The sequence below is a fragment of the Populus euphratica genome, unplaced genomic scaffold, assembly GCF_000495115.2.
Source record: "Populus euphratica unplaced genomic scaffold, PopEup_1.0 scaffold703.1, whole genome shotgun sequence".
In the NCBI taxonomy this organism is placed as follows: domain Eukaryota; kingdom Viridiplantae; phylum Streptophyta; class Magnoliopsida; order Malpighiales; family Salicaceae; genus Populus; species Populus euphratica.
In genome coordinates this window covers 60841-77648 of record NW_011500571.1, presented here as the reverse complement: position 1 = coordinate 77648, position 16808 = coordinate 60841, and the positions used below count along the sequence as shown (strand labels likewise).

The window sequence follows — 16808 nt, the reverse complement described above, 5'->3', positions numbered from 1 at the left end:
AGGAATCACGCGTGAATTTAGTCACGTGTGCATCAACAGTGTGAAGGTAATTAAAATTACCTTTCAAAATGGAAATGAGCGTACCTGGTTCCTGAAATGACGAAGACGGTGGCAACGCTGGTTCTGGTCTCGACGATTTCCTCTGCTTATATTCTTTCCTTCTGCTCGTCTCTGTCTCCCTCTCGTCCTCGTTTTTCTGGTTCTATCTTCCTTTTTTTGTTCGTTTTCTGGGTTTTTCGTTGTTTTAGTGTTTTTGTTCTCTCCTTCTGTTGCCTTCCCCTCTGGCCTTTCTTTGGCTTCTATAAAGCCAGAGAAAGCCTTCTCTTCGTGCCGAAGCACGCTCGTTCCTCTTTGGGGAAAAACAGGGGACTAGCAGTCCTGCCATTGCAGGACTGTTGGTAGCGACAACATGGCCTTTTGAAATGGTATCATGGAGGATAGTGGGCAGCTGGGGTAAGAGTCGTGGGTGACTGTCTTTGGCGCATTTCCCTGGATTTTCCAATCGAATCGGTCCCTGGGATGATGAATAGTGGAAACGGCGACGTTTTCCCGACTAAAATGGATATTTCCAATTTGCCCCCCTAAACTTCTCACATTTAGCAATTGGATGACTGTCTTTGGCGCATTTCCCTGGATTCATTTTGGTGCTATTTACAAAACGGGTTTTTAATTTAATCAATTTAATTTTTAATTTTTTTAAAAATTAATCTTAAAAAAATTAATTAATCCCCTTATACTATTATACTATCAGTGGCTATTCATTTGGATCAACGGACCCAAAATCAACTCCAAACTTTGATATTTCTTTAATTAAACCTTATTATATTAATTAATTAAATCAAAGTATTAAATCCTTGAACTTCTAATTCTTTTAATTTTTTTATCAAATTAACTTCCAAAATTATAAATCGGTCCTTGTTAGTCCCCAAACTTTCAATTTATGTTATTTTAACCCCATCTTCAATTCATTTATTTTATTATTATTTTTTTTTGAAAAATTCACAAATTGGGTTATGACACATGTTATTGTTTGTTTTAGATTTTATAAAATCATATTTGTTTGTAAATTAATGAAACTTATATTGAATTTTTTAGTCAAGTGTTTTATGATGAAATAAATAATGGCTTATTTAATAGGATTATTTTATATTTTATTAATTTTATTGTAGAGTTATAATTTTTTATAAATGTGTAGAAATTTGAATTTATGTTGATATATAATTGATAATGAATTACGAAAACTATTAAAATAGATTGAATAAAATTGAACTAAACCAATATTTTTGTAAATTTATTTAGTTAACATAGTTAATTAATAAATATTGTTATCATTATATATTTAAATAGATTTAATATCAATAGTGGATGGATTGAGATTTACCCAGAGGTGGAAGATAATGGATTATTGTAATGGAGTTTAAGGTTTTATTAATTATACATTATCTAATCTGAAACATATTAGTAGAGATCGTATTAAATGTCTATGCAAGAGGTTTAAGAATAAAAAAATCGATTTAGATGTTGTAACTATTCATGTTGTACAAAAAGAGTTTATAGAGAAATATTTGTGTTGATATGCATATAAAGAATCGTAGGTTTCTTAACATGTTATAGTAGAGAGGATAAGGTTATGTATGGAGTTGTAAATGACAACAGTAATTCTTATAGGAATATGATTATATATGCGACGAGAATGAATTAAGGTTATATTAGTCAATATTCAATAATAGATAAAGAACTTAATGCAGATGCGACTAAATTTTTTTATTTTTTAAAATATTCTAGCTAACTATTATGGAATGGTTGCATAAATCCATGAGCTTATTGGTAAAACATTTATCAATTGAATGTGAGTGTAAATATTAATAGGAATTTCTGTCAATAAAACTATAAAATCTGATAGTGTACGTCACTTATATATTTAATTCCACCTTAAAAAAACTCATGCGTAAATCATAACATATGCCAAACAATAATTAATCAATATATAATTTAAATTAATATATAAACTAAATTAAATCTAACAATTTGTTCATACACCATTAGCATTAGCATATAATCTTTTGCCTAAAGATAAGGATAATTAGACCATTAATCTTGGGGTTGGTTACAATTCAGCCCTTATAGTTATTCCTACAATATTTTATATTTGCCTTGCCTTCCCTCCTGTACATAACGTTAAATATTCTCTAACTCTTTTAACAAATGCAAGTGGGGAAAGAAACCTTCACCACCTAAACCCTCCGGTGGCTCAGATGTTTAAAAATTTGTAGGCCACATGCATGTCCCTATTCATTACCTCCGGAATCTCTTTATATTACCACTAATCATTATAAATTACAACACACCCACCCAGCCACCCCTGTGCTTAGCTATGGCTTTAATCTTAGCGATATGAATGTCCACATGGAGTCGCCAACGGAATCTTTATATTACCAATTGAATGTAAGGGAAGATCTGGCAGAGAGTTCTAGTGTCTCTGGTTTGAAATTTAGAATCAGAATCAACTTAATGTTGATCAAATTATTCTTGGAGGCTAATTTAACAATTTAAGTTTTTAAAATCAATTTGTGAATATTTGTCAATTCAGAAAAACAAAGTTATTAGATAAGAATCATTGTATACACTATTATACTTTTACTACTGAATTTGATAATTAATTAAGTTTTGGTTGCTTTCAAAACATTTAAATTTTGTGATGAGTGGATGAATTAGTGAATGGACTAAATAAATTAAATAATTTAATCCAGAATAATGACGTTAAATTTTTATTCAGATGCTAATGACACTTTAACCAATAGGTTACGGCCTTGGATACAGTTTAGTCTCCTTTTATTATTCCTAAAATATTTTATATTACCCTTGCCATAACACATGCGATAACGCCATATATTCTCCTTTTCTTCAACTCATTAATCAAAGAGGAAAAGAAAAGAAAAGAAAAATTCACGGCCTAAACACTCCGGCGGCTCAGATATTAGAAAAATCTATTCCGTGCTCTGTAGGTCTTGTGCTTAGCTGTGGCTTTGTTCTTAGTGATATGAATGTCCGCATGGAGCCACCAACGTGATCTCTTTTATAATAGCACCGACTGAATGCAAGGGAAAGTCTAGCTGTAAGTTCTAGCGTCTCCGACGTGAAATTTAGAATCCAACTTAATGCTTATGATCAAATCATTCTTGAAGTTTAATCTAGCCATTTAAGTTTTTGTGACCTATTTGTAAATTTTTCAACCTGACTCTTCATTTAATCTAATTTAGAGTATAAAATTAACCTGAATAAGAATTATTAATCTAATGACTTGACATATCTAAATATAATGGTTTGATTTTTAAAAAAATAATTAAGATAATAATTTTTAATATTAAAAATTAATCCAAGTTTCATGATTTAACTTATCAAACTCACAACTTATATCATATACTTAATTTAATAATGTTGTTTTTCTTAACTATTTTTATATAAGTATAAATTAAATATAAAAATATTTAGTATGATAATCTCATAAAAAATAAAGTAAAAATAAAAATAATTAAAAAATTAATCTAAGATTAAAAAATATTTTAGATGAATCTCAAAAAAAAAAAAGAACCGCTCCTCTAATGTTCATTTCTCCCGGTTCTTTTAGTTTCTATTTAAAGTTAATTAACAATGCCAGCCCCAACTAAACACTCTGGCGGCTAAGATATTAAAAAATTCCATTACATACTACATCGTTTACATGCGCAATTGATTATAATTATTTTATTTATTTATTTATTTATTTATATGAATATTTTGGACAACTTATTCTTATCTTATTAATCTATATAAATTTTAAAATTAATAATTAGATAAACATCCAATAACCATTAATAATACTTTTTCTTACAACTGATTATAAGTTTACAAGATATAAGTAATACTTTTTCTTAGCTGAGGCTTTAGTCTTAGTGATATGAATGCCCTTATGGAATCACCAACGTAATCGCTTTATATTACCAGCTGAATCCAACATAATGTTCATTTTTAGAGTTTCATTTAATAAATTAAGTTCTTAGAAATAACTTTGTGAGGTTTGTCTATTAGACTCTATCTTAACATGTTAAAAACTATCTTAATTCAAAAAATTAAATTATTAGATGAGATATTAATAATGGTTTTAGATGTTATTCCAACTAAATTTGATAATTAAGTGGCTTTGAATTCTATCTGATAGATGAGATTTCTATCATGATCATATATGAAATGAAAAAAACCAACTCATCTAAAATTTAATTTATTAAACAATGCCTAATGAAAAATATTTTTGAAATTAAAACTTGTACAACTCGTCATATTGTGCTGATATTTTTTAAATTTATTTAAAATATGATGTAAACAATCATTTCACCTAAAAAAACATAGATTGGGGAACAAATTCCAACTTTAATTATATATTAATTCACCAACAGCCCAAAACTTAGTGGTTAGGCATCTATTAGATTAGCGAGAAAATTTTATGCGAGCATATTAAATTCCTCAATAATCAAAGGAGTTAACCTAACTAGCTAGTTACTTGAAGATTAAAGAAAGAAACAATGAGAGCAAAGGAAAGAGTAGTGTGTCTCTATATATCACATCGAGTTGAAGAGCTAAAGATATACAAATCGAAAAGAGTGAGAGAGGCTACACACAGCATCTCAGTACTATTACTTCTAGGAAAGTGGCTCTGCTGCTGCTTGAACCAAACAATTGCCTTTCTCCAGTATAGGCCAAGGTGCGTGCTCTGGTTTGCTTAATTTGCTCATTAATTAGTTTTGTTTTCTCTCCATCCATCTTTCTTCTTTCCATAATATTTGATACACTAAGACGAACGGTTCAAGGGGAATATCATGAATGTAGCCTGTCATTCTGAAACTCTAGTTCTAATTAATTTCTTTTGGCTCTTAATTAGTATGTCAGCAAGCGCAACACTTGAAACGAGTTTTCACTTTTCCTATGCTTTGAAAGGAAAATTTTTGTTAAAGATACCTCATAGAAGTCTCAAATGAACCTCACTGAAAAAATTGCCATAAGAAAGCTGAGGATAGGAGCTCCCGGTTAAGGAGTATGCTACTTCATTTACTACGTACTAGGTTATGGCACATGTTATTATTTGTTTTAGATTTTGTAAAATTATATTTATTTGTAAATTAATGAAATTTATATTGAATTTTTTAGTCAAGTGTTTTATGATGAAATAAATAATGGCTTATTTAATAGGATTATTTTATTATTTATTAATTTTATTGTAGAGTTATAATTTTTTTATAAATGTTTAGAAATTTGAATTTATATAGATATATAATTGATAATGAATTAAGAGAACTATTGAAATAGATTGAATAAAATGGAACTAAATCAATATTTTTGCAAATTTATTTAGTTAACATAATTAATTAATAAATATTTTCATTATTATATATTTAAATAGATTTGATATTAATAGTGGATAGATCGAGATTTACCCAGAGATGGAAGATGATGAATTATTGTAATAGAGTTTAAGGTTTTATTAATTATACATTATCTAATCTGTAAAATATTAGTAGAGACCGTATTAAATGTCCATGCAAGAGGTTTAAAAAAAAAAAATCAATTTAGATATTGTAACGATTCATGTTGTACAAAAAGAGTTTATAGAGAAATATTTGTGTTGATATGCATATAGAAAACCATAGATTTTTTAACATATTACAGTAAAGAGGATGATTGAGTCAAGATTGGATTAAAAACCCTATAAGAAGGAGAGGAGGGGGGGGGGGGGGGGAGGATAAGATTGGAGTTCTAACTTACCGGGGAGAGAATCGTTGGGAGGTCACCGGATTTAGTCTTCCGACGGCATTTGACAGCCGGAGTCTTTAATTGCCGAGCAGAAATGAGTAGGAGTTGATAAAACTTTACCAATGAACAGGCCCGCAGGGAGGGGTCAATGATCAATGTCACGCTTTGTACCCGGCCCTTGGGGAGGTTACTTAGATTTTAGTCTTTAGTCCTTCTACTTTACTTGTATTCAATTTAGTCCAACACTGGAAGGATTAGGCACCTTGGTCGGACTTGGTAGCAATCGTTTTTTTTTTAAACCTGACGTGAATTGATAAATGGACAAGCTAAAGCTCTAAATTAATTGACTTTTTAGGTTATATTTGTATTTTAAAAAGTGATTTTAAAAAAAATTATTTTAGTTAATAAAAAATAGTTTTTGGTTAATGAAAAATATTTTTCAATAAATAAAAAATATTTTTTAATCAAAAAATTTGACTTGATTTTCATGAAAGTTTTTTTTTTGTGTATTTATTTTTTGAAAAATAGTTTTCTGAAAATCAATTTTCAAACTTTCTTGTATTTGTTTGTTGTTAGGAAAGTTGATTAATGGAAAACACTTTCTGAAAGTTTTAAAAAATTTAGAAATATCATTATTTATTAATTATATCAAATTTGATCTTCAAATTTTTTATTGCAATATATATTTTTTGTTTTGAATATTTAATTTTTAAATTTATTTCTTAAAATTTAATTTTTATATTAACTTTGGTTCTCATCTTTATAATTGCTATTTGCTTTTCTCATATTATTTTTTTATTGAAATTTTTTATATATTAAATTTGGTCCTCCTTTTTTATTATTACTTATTTTATTTGAAATACTTTATGAAATGTTAATTATTATTATTTTAAATTCTTCATCTTTCTTTCTCTTTTTTAGATTTGATCTTTATTATTTTGATTATTATTTATTTTATTTAAGATAATTTATGAAATTATATTTTTTTTTCAATTTCATTCTCATTCAACTTTTTAATTTATAAGATTTGTTCCTTATTATTTTAATAAACTTAAGAAAAATAAAATATTAATAAATTATTTTCCAATTTATTTTTCATAACTTAACAAAACATTGAAAAATATTTTTCAGTTTATTTTCCATAACATTACCAAATATCAGAAAATAATTCACTTTTCAGAAATTTACTTTTACTAAAATTCACTTTTTAAAAGAAAATAACTTTCATACAAAGAAACGGAGCAAAAATCCAATAAAAACTCAGGTTAATTATTGACCCGCTAAAATCATGTAAAAACATTTAATTTATTTTTAAAATAAATAATAATAATATGTTTATTTTTTATAAAATAAAAAAAATAAATCAATAGAATTAATCCTAATTAGTGATTCTGAACTTGCTTCGTGTCAACTGAGAACTTGATAATTATAGTTTGAATTCATGTTTCCAGTTGCTTAAATTATATATAAAATTATAAAAATTAAAATTTTACATAATTTTTTCATCAATAGTCCAAGTTTTAGTTGTTGACTTACTTATCAATCACAAATGAGAGATATAATTTGTCATAATTGAGGGAACAATATTTAACTACAATGTTTTTTTAATAAACTATATATCTTTAATATACATGAAAATGGAAGATATTGGAGGTTGATAATTGATGTTAACTCACGTACATATTTAAAATAATTATTGTTAAATCACTTGCATGTTTAAACATATGCCACATAAATTTTAAATTTAATATTCAAAAGTATATATAGTAATTAAAAATTAGATAAATATATACTTTGGAGATTAGCTTATAAGGTGATTTTTTAAAAATATATATCTGAAATGAAAACAACAAAATAAAAATAATATGTATAAAAAAGATTGAATATAGATGAAAAACACTTGAGAAAAAAACGTTGTGAATATTATCTTACCAGGAAAACAAAGAAATAATTTTTTAATTATTAACCTATAGCAAATATCAACTTATCCTTAATTTAAATATAAGCTATATAACCTTATTATAATTCCTTCTTGTCCCACACCATTAATAAATATAAAATACGATGGTATAATCTTAGAATATGACTTAACTAGTTAGATTTTGGGTTTGTTTTTTAGATATCATTATTTTAAATTTTATAAATTTTAGAATTATTAAAAATTTATATAATTATTAATTTTAAAGTTTATTAAATTAATTAAGCTATATACAAATTAACTAGATATCTTTTATAAAAAAAACACTATATTGTCCCTCTAATATGCTCTTGACTTTACAATCGTAGGTTAACATGCAAAACCACGCAAGCAAATCCATTGTAAGACTTGAGTTTACAAGAAAATATTATATATAAAACCCATTAAAAAAAGCTTAAGTTCGTTTATATATCTATAGAATCTGCAATTTGCTTTCCAGATCAGGTATCACCTCAGAAGTTGGCAAAAATCTGTGAAACCGCATCCCTGTACACATCCACCACGTCCTTGCACTTGTTTCTGGATGCACATAAAGTCATCAAAAAGTCTTTGTAAGCCTCCTTGTTGATGCGCTTCTGCACCCTCCGTACAAAATCGACAACTTCTTCATGGTCTATAGTAACCTTCTCTGCGACCATTAATGTTTCTTAATTGATGCAATTCTGAGAAGGTTAGAAAGCCGAGTAACATAACAGATTACCCTAATTATTATTATATTATTGTTTTTGTATTAATCGGAGCACAATATTATATATATTTGTGCCCTATCAACTCTAATTAAGTCGGACTCCTGTTGTGGTTATTACCAGGGCATTAAGCCTATCCAACAGAGTAAGCATTAAAAAAAAAATATCTGGCCCATGCCCGTTAAGACACCACCTCTCAAGTCCCAACCCATGCCCAAAGCATTCAAGTGCTTATGTTCATATGCTTTTCAATGTTGATGTTTATTATAAGTTAAAACTCTAAGAAATAAGGATATTATAAATATAAAAAGATTTTAAAAATATTTAATTTTGTTTTGTTTTATTTTTATTTTTCAAAAAATTATTATAAATCTTTATATAGAAAATAAACTAGAAAACCCTAATAATAATGAATAGAAAAAAATAAATTAGAAAAAAAATATTCCTTTCAAAAAGGGGAAAAAACTATAAAAGCATCGTAATAATGAATAGAAAAATAAAATTAACAAAGTAAATTATTTATTTTCCTAAAAAAGTTTCTATGTCAAATGTTTTTTTTTTTTTGCAATCAGGTTGTCAACTATAGTTATTAAATCCAACTCTACCTCTACCCAATGGTTTGACTCCTAAAAGTTAAAATCCATGATTGGAGCAAAGTTTTGATTTGATCTAATTTTGACATTATTCTCTAAACAAATCCAAATAACTTTCAAATTAATATGCAAAACTCAATGCATATACTTATATTCAAAATCCAAATTAATGGGTCTTATCCTGATCTATTTATTGTTCCGGAATAAATTATATTGATTTTATACCTGCTCCACATGTAATATATATTTATTTTCAGTATACTACTCATCTATTATTTCTCATTTTGCAAAATCTTAGTCATTAACTTGAGATGTTAAGTCAAGATTTAACTAGTGTTATGTGTTGGGGTATGCTTAATACGTGGGTAAAGGAGTTTTTCACCTCTTTTAATTTTGTTTATAACAATTTCAAGGGTACGAAAAAATTAATCTAAAAAATTTTAAGATTTAATCTCGGAAGCGGAGTTAAATGGTAACTTTATGGAGGGTGGAAGGGGTAAAAAAAAATGATTTATCAATGGGAGAGATATTGAAGTAGTTAGGTTGGAAGGGTAAAAAAATGATAATGATAAGATTTCAGAAGTAGAAAATAATTATGTCAATTATAATACGACATTAATTGTAATGGGTTTCTTTCATAAGCAAAATTATGATTTTCGTGTTAGAAAAATAATATAAGAAAATAATTTTGGTAGAGGTAACTCTGTATCAAATTTTAGACCTAGAGTGGATTATAATGATAAAAAAATATTGTATTATCCTTAAGAAGACTATATTCAGTATCACTGTGAGAAGAAGAAAGCCAATGTAGAATAACTGAAGCTAAGGAGCAAGAAGTCTAGAGATGCTGCGTTTGTACAAATCATAAAGATGTTCTCATGGTTTATAGAGGCAATGAGTTTTTTGAGAAATTCATGAATTTTAGATTCTGCACTCTCTTTTCATATTTGTTTAAAGAAATAATGGTTTAATATTTATTAAAAAAATGATGGAAATTTTATCACACAACAATCTTGCTCGATCTATACCTGCAACTTTCTTAAATTTGAAGCAGATTGAATGTTTGGATGTTTCTTACAACAACTTGAATGATGTCATCTGTCGGTAATTTACTGAAATTAACACAATGATAATTTGTTAGTGTGGCGCACAATAACTTGTCAGGTAAGACTCGAGAGAAAAAGTATCAGTTTGAGACCTTTCGATGAAAACAGTTATGAAGGAAATCCCTTCTTGTGTCGATCTCCATTGCAAAACAATTGTAATATAGAAGAATCACCATGGCAGCCAAAGGATAATGATGAACAAGAAGATGATAATTTCATAGACATGGAGTTTTTCTACATCAATTTTGGTATATGTTACATAGCTGTGGTGATGATGATTGCAGCAATTCTTTACATCAATTCATATTGGCGACGCAGGTGGTTTTACTTCATTGAAAACTGCATGTATTCTTGCAATTATTTTGTGTTGGCTAGTTTTCAAAAGTTCTCCAACTTCAGAAGGTGAATTTGTTACTGGAGAGATGGTTGTTCCTAGTTTGTGATGATTGTTTGTACTGTATGTCTATCTACCGTCTCTAAGCTCAGCCTTTTTATTTAATTAGTTATTTGGGCTAAAAATATAAACTGGACTTCTCATTCCTGATCCATGGAAGGGAACTGATTTGCATGATTAATCTTTCAACTCTCAAGACTTGTCTAAAAATAAAATGAAAAGTGACCTGCGTCTGCATTCAACTTTCATTCTCGCAACTTTGTTAATTTGTAATTGATTTTTTTTTTCGAGGAGAGAGGACTTGATTAAGTTGTATAAAGGGAATGATAATACTGTAAATTGCCAAAATCACTACTAAGTACAAACAAAATATTCCATGCAAGTGTGACAACACTCACCCGTATCTACCAGAGGCTGGGGAGATGGGTTTCTGAAACTCTTCTGTGATTAGAGGGGTAAACTACGGAGAGGACTCCAGTTTCAGGAAAATCATGATCTCTGCCAAGTTCCTCGGGTCTGGATAGACGTTTCCTCCGATGCATCTACCTGTTTTGTTTTTACATTTTTGTTTTAATTTTACAGCACCATTTGCTACGGAACATATATAGTGCTTGCATGATTTCTAATTAGACTGCCTCTTGCATGTTTTCATTGCAAGCCATTGATATTGTCTTTTGTTTTCATTTTATTGGCCCACACGGTGTTTATTATAACCCATGGTTGCCTGGGCATTTCTTCAATCATAGAACATATCCGATTATAAAATTAACGGATCATGTTATCGGGTTTCTTGATAATGTTTACCCTTTCTCATTTCCTTATTATTTCTTAATAATCCATTGATATAGTAAATACGCAAATAACTGTTGGCACTGTCCATCTAAAGGTATCATGAGTAAATTGAAAACCAGGAACGGAATATTAATATTTATGGATCAATGAAGTGAAAGCGTTCGGTTGTTTATTTATCTTGTTTTTTATGTTTTTTTTTGGAGGAACTGTTGCTGATATTGGAAAGTTTTTGAAAAAAAAAGTTTACATTAGATTTATTTTTCGTTACCAATTCTATCAATTTATTGCCTCTTAGACCACCAAGTGATAGTATACAATTAGATCTATAAATAAATGACATAACCAATCCAAGGAAAGTTATCTGCTCCAAGCCCTCGTCTGTACAATTTTACAATTAAACAAGAAAAAAAGGGTCCAAACCTATGAAGTAGAAGATCATTGTTTATTGGATTAGTACTTTGAAATCCTAAACTCGTTTTGTTATTAGAACAAAAGGGTAAACCTGTAAGGATTACGGACACCACCTATCTCCACATTAGTATGATATTGTCCACTTTGAGCCTAAGCCCTCATGGATTTGCTCTTTGGGTTATACCCAAAAGGCCTCATACCAATGGAGATATTTGTCCATCCTTATATACCCTTGATCCTCCCCATTTCTAACCAATGTGGGACTTTGGTCGCATACCCAATAATCCTTCCCTCGAACAAAGGACCACCGAACCTCTCCTCAAATGATCATTTATCCATCCACTCTCTGCCAACCAGGATTTTTCATCCTCTACTTCTCTCTACTTCATCGTGTTGGGGTCAGGACACGTCCATGAAGCATCCGGAGAGCACTACCTGACTTGAGAGTTTTTGCTTTTTCTAGGTCAACTCCTCTTCACCGTGTTGAGATCAAGACACGTCCATGAAGCATCCGGAGTACACCGCCTATCCAATAGAGCTGATCCATGGATCAGCTCGTGATTTAATTAGGGCCCACCACCTTTTATTCGGTATTCCGAGGATTCATCCATCATGGCTAACTCGGGGGCATGACTCTGATACCACTTGTAAGGACTACGGACACCACCTATCTCCACATTGGTATGATATTGTCCACTTTGAGCCTAAACCCTCATGGATTTGCTCTTGGGTTATATCCAAAAAGCCTCATACCAATGAAGATATTTGTCCATCCTTATATACCCTTGATCCTCCCCATTTCTAACCAATGTGAGACTTTGGTCGCATACCCAACAAAACCCACCCTTTGACTTCGCAACATAGAAGCAGAGTATCCAACTATCGCTACACGGCGTCGGGTGACGGCTCCACTCCTTTTTTTGTTTGTTTTTTTTTTAAAACAAAAGGAATTTAATTTTTATTTGATTAGGGGAAATAAAGATTTTATTGGAGTCGCCATCTAGTAATTTGAGGGAACTAGAAATCCAAAATTAGACACTGGTCCCAGAGATTCAGGTACTGGGTTAGTTATGATTAAGGGAAGGTAGACACCACCCTTAAAACATCCTTTCAGAGAAAGGTTACCTTTAACTTGTGTGTTTTTTTTTCTAATTCAAATGCTATTATATTTTGAGCTTATTTGTAAATTTTTTAACATGGTTAACGTTGGTCCCTAAAAATAGGAGACGCGTTAAAAATGACATCAGTCCCTAAAATTAGGAGACTTTGTCTAAAATGTCGACGTTTATCCCTAAAAAGGAGAGTTACATCTGATTTACCAAAATAAATAATAATGGACATAATCCATATTTGGTATTTAATTTTTTTGACATCGGTCCTTTTCTGTAAATAAAAGAGACGTGTCGACAAATAATATTTATTTTATAAAATAAAAATTATTTTGATATCATTCACAAATAGATATATCAATTCTTGAAAATTGGATTTTTGACCTATGAACAGTGATATGATAAAATGGGTGTTAAACCCGCGTCGTTATTTATTTTTGTTTTCTTTTCTTTTTTTTTTCATGCAAAAATTTACAAATATTTATATATGAAAATATCAAAAAATACCATAAAAAATTAGCTGAGTACCCCTGTATAGGCAAAAGACTGAAATACCCTCGGATTTATCGAAAATTTACGAAAATGCCACTGGACCCGCGGTTACTGTTCACGGGCGAAAGTTTCCGGCGATTTTCCGGAAAAAGATAGTCGATTCTGGTAGATCTGAGGACAAGGATTCTGATGGTGGTGGTCTCGTTGTCCGTTGATGGCTGAGGAGGGAGAATCGACAACTTGAAGGTCGATTGGTCGATGTCGGTCGCGGCCTTTTTCCGGCCAAATTAGCCGGTGCAAAAGTGTGAAAAGGCCGGGGTTTGCTCAGGGTGAGGCGATGCACAATTCTGTGGTGGTTTCAAGGCTTGAGATGACCGGAAATCGTAGATCAGCGGAGAGAGAGAGAATCGCCGGCAAGAGGAGAGAGAAGCTCTGGGTTGTGCTACGGTGTGAACGAGTGTATGGGGCGCTCGTGCGTCTGAAGGCTGTGAACCGTAGGAGCTCGGATGAACAGATCGTGCGGCTGTGATTCGTTTGATCTCCAAGTTGATCATGCGGTCAGGATTGAATGGGCTACGATCTGGTGTGGCGCGGTGTACCAAGTGCTCGGTATACCTGCTGACGCGGCGCAACCAGATCGAAGGGCAGATTATTTGAACGGCTGAGATTGATTTGGGTTTAAGCTGGTGTGGTAAAGCGTATTGTATCCTAAGAAATCAAAGGCTCAGATCTAAATACTATTAGATCTAACGGTGAGATAGTTTTGGTATTTTTTAATTTATTAAAAAAAAAATTTAATATCTTTCTAGGGTGCAGAAAAAGTATAAAAAAAATAAATAGTACCCATAACCCGAACAGTAATTCCGAATTCATGCAGAATGAATTTTTTATCTTTTTTCCTCCCTCTGTCTTGAATTCATTCGCTATTTATAGCCAATGAATTCAGACAACAATTCACGGATTGTTAAGATTTTCAATTTCCATCGATTACTATTTGTCTTATTATATATAATAATACTAAATAATAATATAATAATACTAAATAATAATAATAATATTTATTTATAGGGGTAAAAATTAAAAATTCAAATAAGTATTATAAAAAGTTTTTCATCCGCTAAAAATTAATTTTAAATTACAAAAAAAACTTTTTTACACGGGTATCAACTCGGTGGACCGAGTTTTTTGACCCAAAAATACCAGTTTTGACAAAAAAAGTCCGAAACTCATTTTTTATCGCGGTCGGCATGGTGGGACCCGTATTAACCCGGTGGACTCGGTTTTGACCGAAAATGACGGTTTTGACCCGAAACAGCCCGAAACTCATTTTTCATCCCGGTCGACATGGTGGGACCCATATTGACCCGGTGGACTCGGTTTTGACCCGAAACAGCTCGAAACTCATTTTTCATCCCGGTCAACATGGTGGGACCAGCATTGACCCGGTGGACTCGGTTTTGACCGAAAATGACAGTTTTGACCCGAAACAGCCCGAAACTCATTTTTCATTGCGGTCGACATGGTGGGACCCGTATTGACCCGATGACTCGGTTTTGACAGAAAATGACGGTTTTGACCCGAAACGTCCTGAAACTCATTTTTCATCCCGGTCGACATCGTTTAACCCGTATTGACCTGGTGGACTCGGTTTTGACAGAAAATATATTTTAAACTCTTTTTTTTCTTTTTTTATTTATTATATTTTTTTGTCATGAATAATAAGATAAAATAACATTCCTAAAAAATTTTAGTGAATCCAAAATTGGGTTACAACACCTATAAAAGGGCACCAAGAGAAAGAGAGCAAGATGTGAAGAGGATTGTGAGAATGTGAAGAAAATAGAGAGAAAGAGAGAGCTGCAAATGTTCGAACAAATGACTTCCCAAGTCTACGAAGAAAAAAAGCAAAGTAGCTTACACTACAAGCTGGAGGAACACCCCGTTCCACAAGCTTGAAGAAAAACATTAACAGACTAACGAAAATAATTATGGGTCCCACGATCAAATCAATTGCTCAAACAGTAATCACAATTTATTTTATGTTATAGAGTTTATGTTGGAAAATAATTTTAATATTAAAAATAATTAGGGTTTTTTTTTATTTGACTTTAAATATGTCAATTAATCATGTTTTAGATAATGTTTTCATCAAATAATTCAATATTACAGGATTAAGTTTAGTTAATCAAGTAATTTCACATATAGATAAATTTAACATAAAACTTTTTTTTTTGGCAAGCCATTGATATTGTCTTTTGTTTTCAATTTTGTTGGCCCACGCGGTGTCTATGATGGTCATCTCTGCCCTAACCTTCTTCATTCAAACACATCAATAATATTTTAATCAATGTATATTTTTCTTCTTTCGTAGTTGTATAAATATATTTATAAAAAAGAAAATGAATTTGTTTTGAATGGACTAATATATATAATTCAGATTAAGAATCCAAGAATAATTAATATGGAAGTAAATCAGCCTAACAGATATTTCTTTCTTCAACCAAATTAGTAACAATTGATGATGTCGATAATATATTGGGAATCTTGACCGACTTCACAAGTCTACGGAGAAAAAGAAGTGCAAGTGGATGGGGAAGCTACCGGGAAATCACTTCATTCCATGAAAAATGTTGAGGAAGAAATTTTTGTATTCCACAAGATCAAATCAATTGTTCAGAACACATGACTTTCCATGTCTATATATGAAGAAAAACCAGAGTAGTGTACACAACAAGTGTTAGGTTGGTTAGCATTTCATGTGCAACAAATGGATGACACCAATCATTGACTATTGGTAGCCACCATTGTTGAATGAGATAGAGTTGGTGGCCACAATTGTTGAATGAGCTAGAGTTGGTAGCCACCAAATGTTGACAACAAACCAAGAATAGCCTCCATGAATGCCTATAAATAGAGGCATATGTAAGAGAGCAAAGTGAGAGAGAAAGAAAAGAGCCAAAGATGTGAGAAATGTAGGAGAGAGTAGGCTGCCATTGCAGCACTAAAAATAGAGAAATAGAGTGAGGTTGAGAGTTGTGAAAAAAGGGACGATTCCTCCTCCTCTATTGTTGTAAATCTTGTACTATCCCTACATAATGTAATGGCTTCTCCCGTGGATGTAGGCGGTTTTGCCGAACCACGTTAAATATTGTGTCAGTGTGCTTGGCCTCCTATGAGCAAATATCAGTACATCACCGGTCGGAATTCACAATAATTGGTATCAGAGCTCAAGGTTTAAAGTGGTGTTTGATTTTGCTCAAAAATGAAAGTTGTCAAAATTGTGTTTTGACCATACCACTATGTAGAGGAGGAAAAGACGAAGCCACTGGTGAAAACCACGTCGAAATCGGACGTCTGAAACCGTCGCACGAGCCGGCGGGGTGACTGTCCACTTCCTCAGCCACGTCAGCAATTCTGCACAGTCATCAGGCACGTCACCTGACATATCAGTACTCTGACCAGT

At 31.1% G+C, this 16808-nt stretch overlaps 2 protein-coding genes across 2 annotated transcripts in view; one reads left to right on the top strand and one right to left on the bottom strand.

Annotated features, from left to right (window-relative positions):
- LOC105115448 (uncharacterized) overlaps nucleotides 1-5877 on the bottom strand; it is a 35333-nt gene extending 29456 nt beyond the window's left edge. Inside the window, exon 1 of the mRNA XM_011012333.1 lies at nucleotides 5797-5877. The gene's annotated coding sequence lies outside the window, so the exon portion shown is untranslated. The remainder of the gene's footprint in view (nucleotides 1-5796) is intronic.
- The window catches only part of LOC105115451 (LRR receptor-like serine/threonine-protein kinase GSO1), a 91794-nt gene that overhangs the window by 40190 nt on the left and 34796 nt on the right, over nucleotides 1-16808 (top strand). The gene's annotated exons all lie outside the window — the stretch shown is intronic.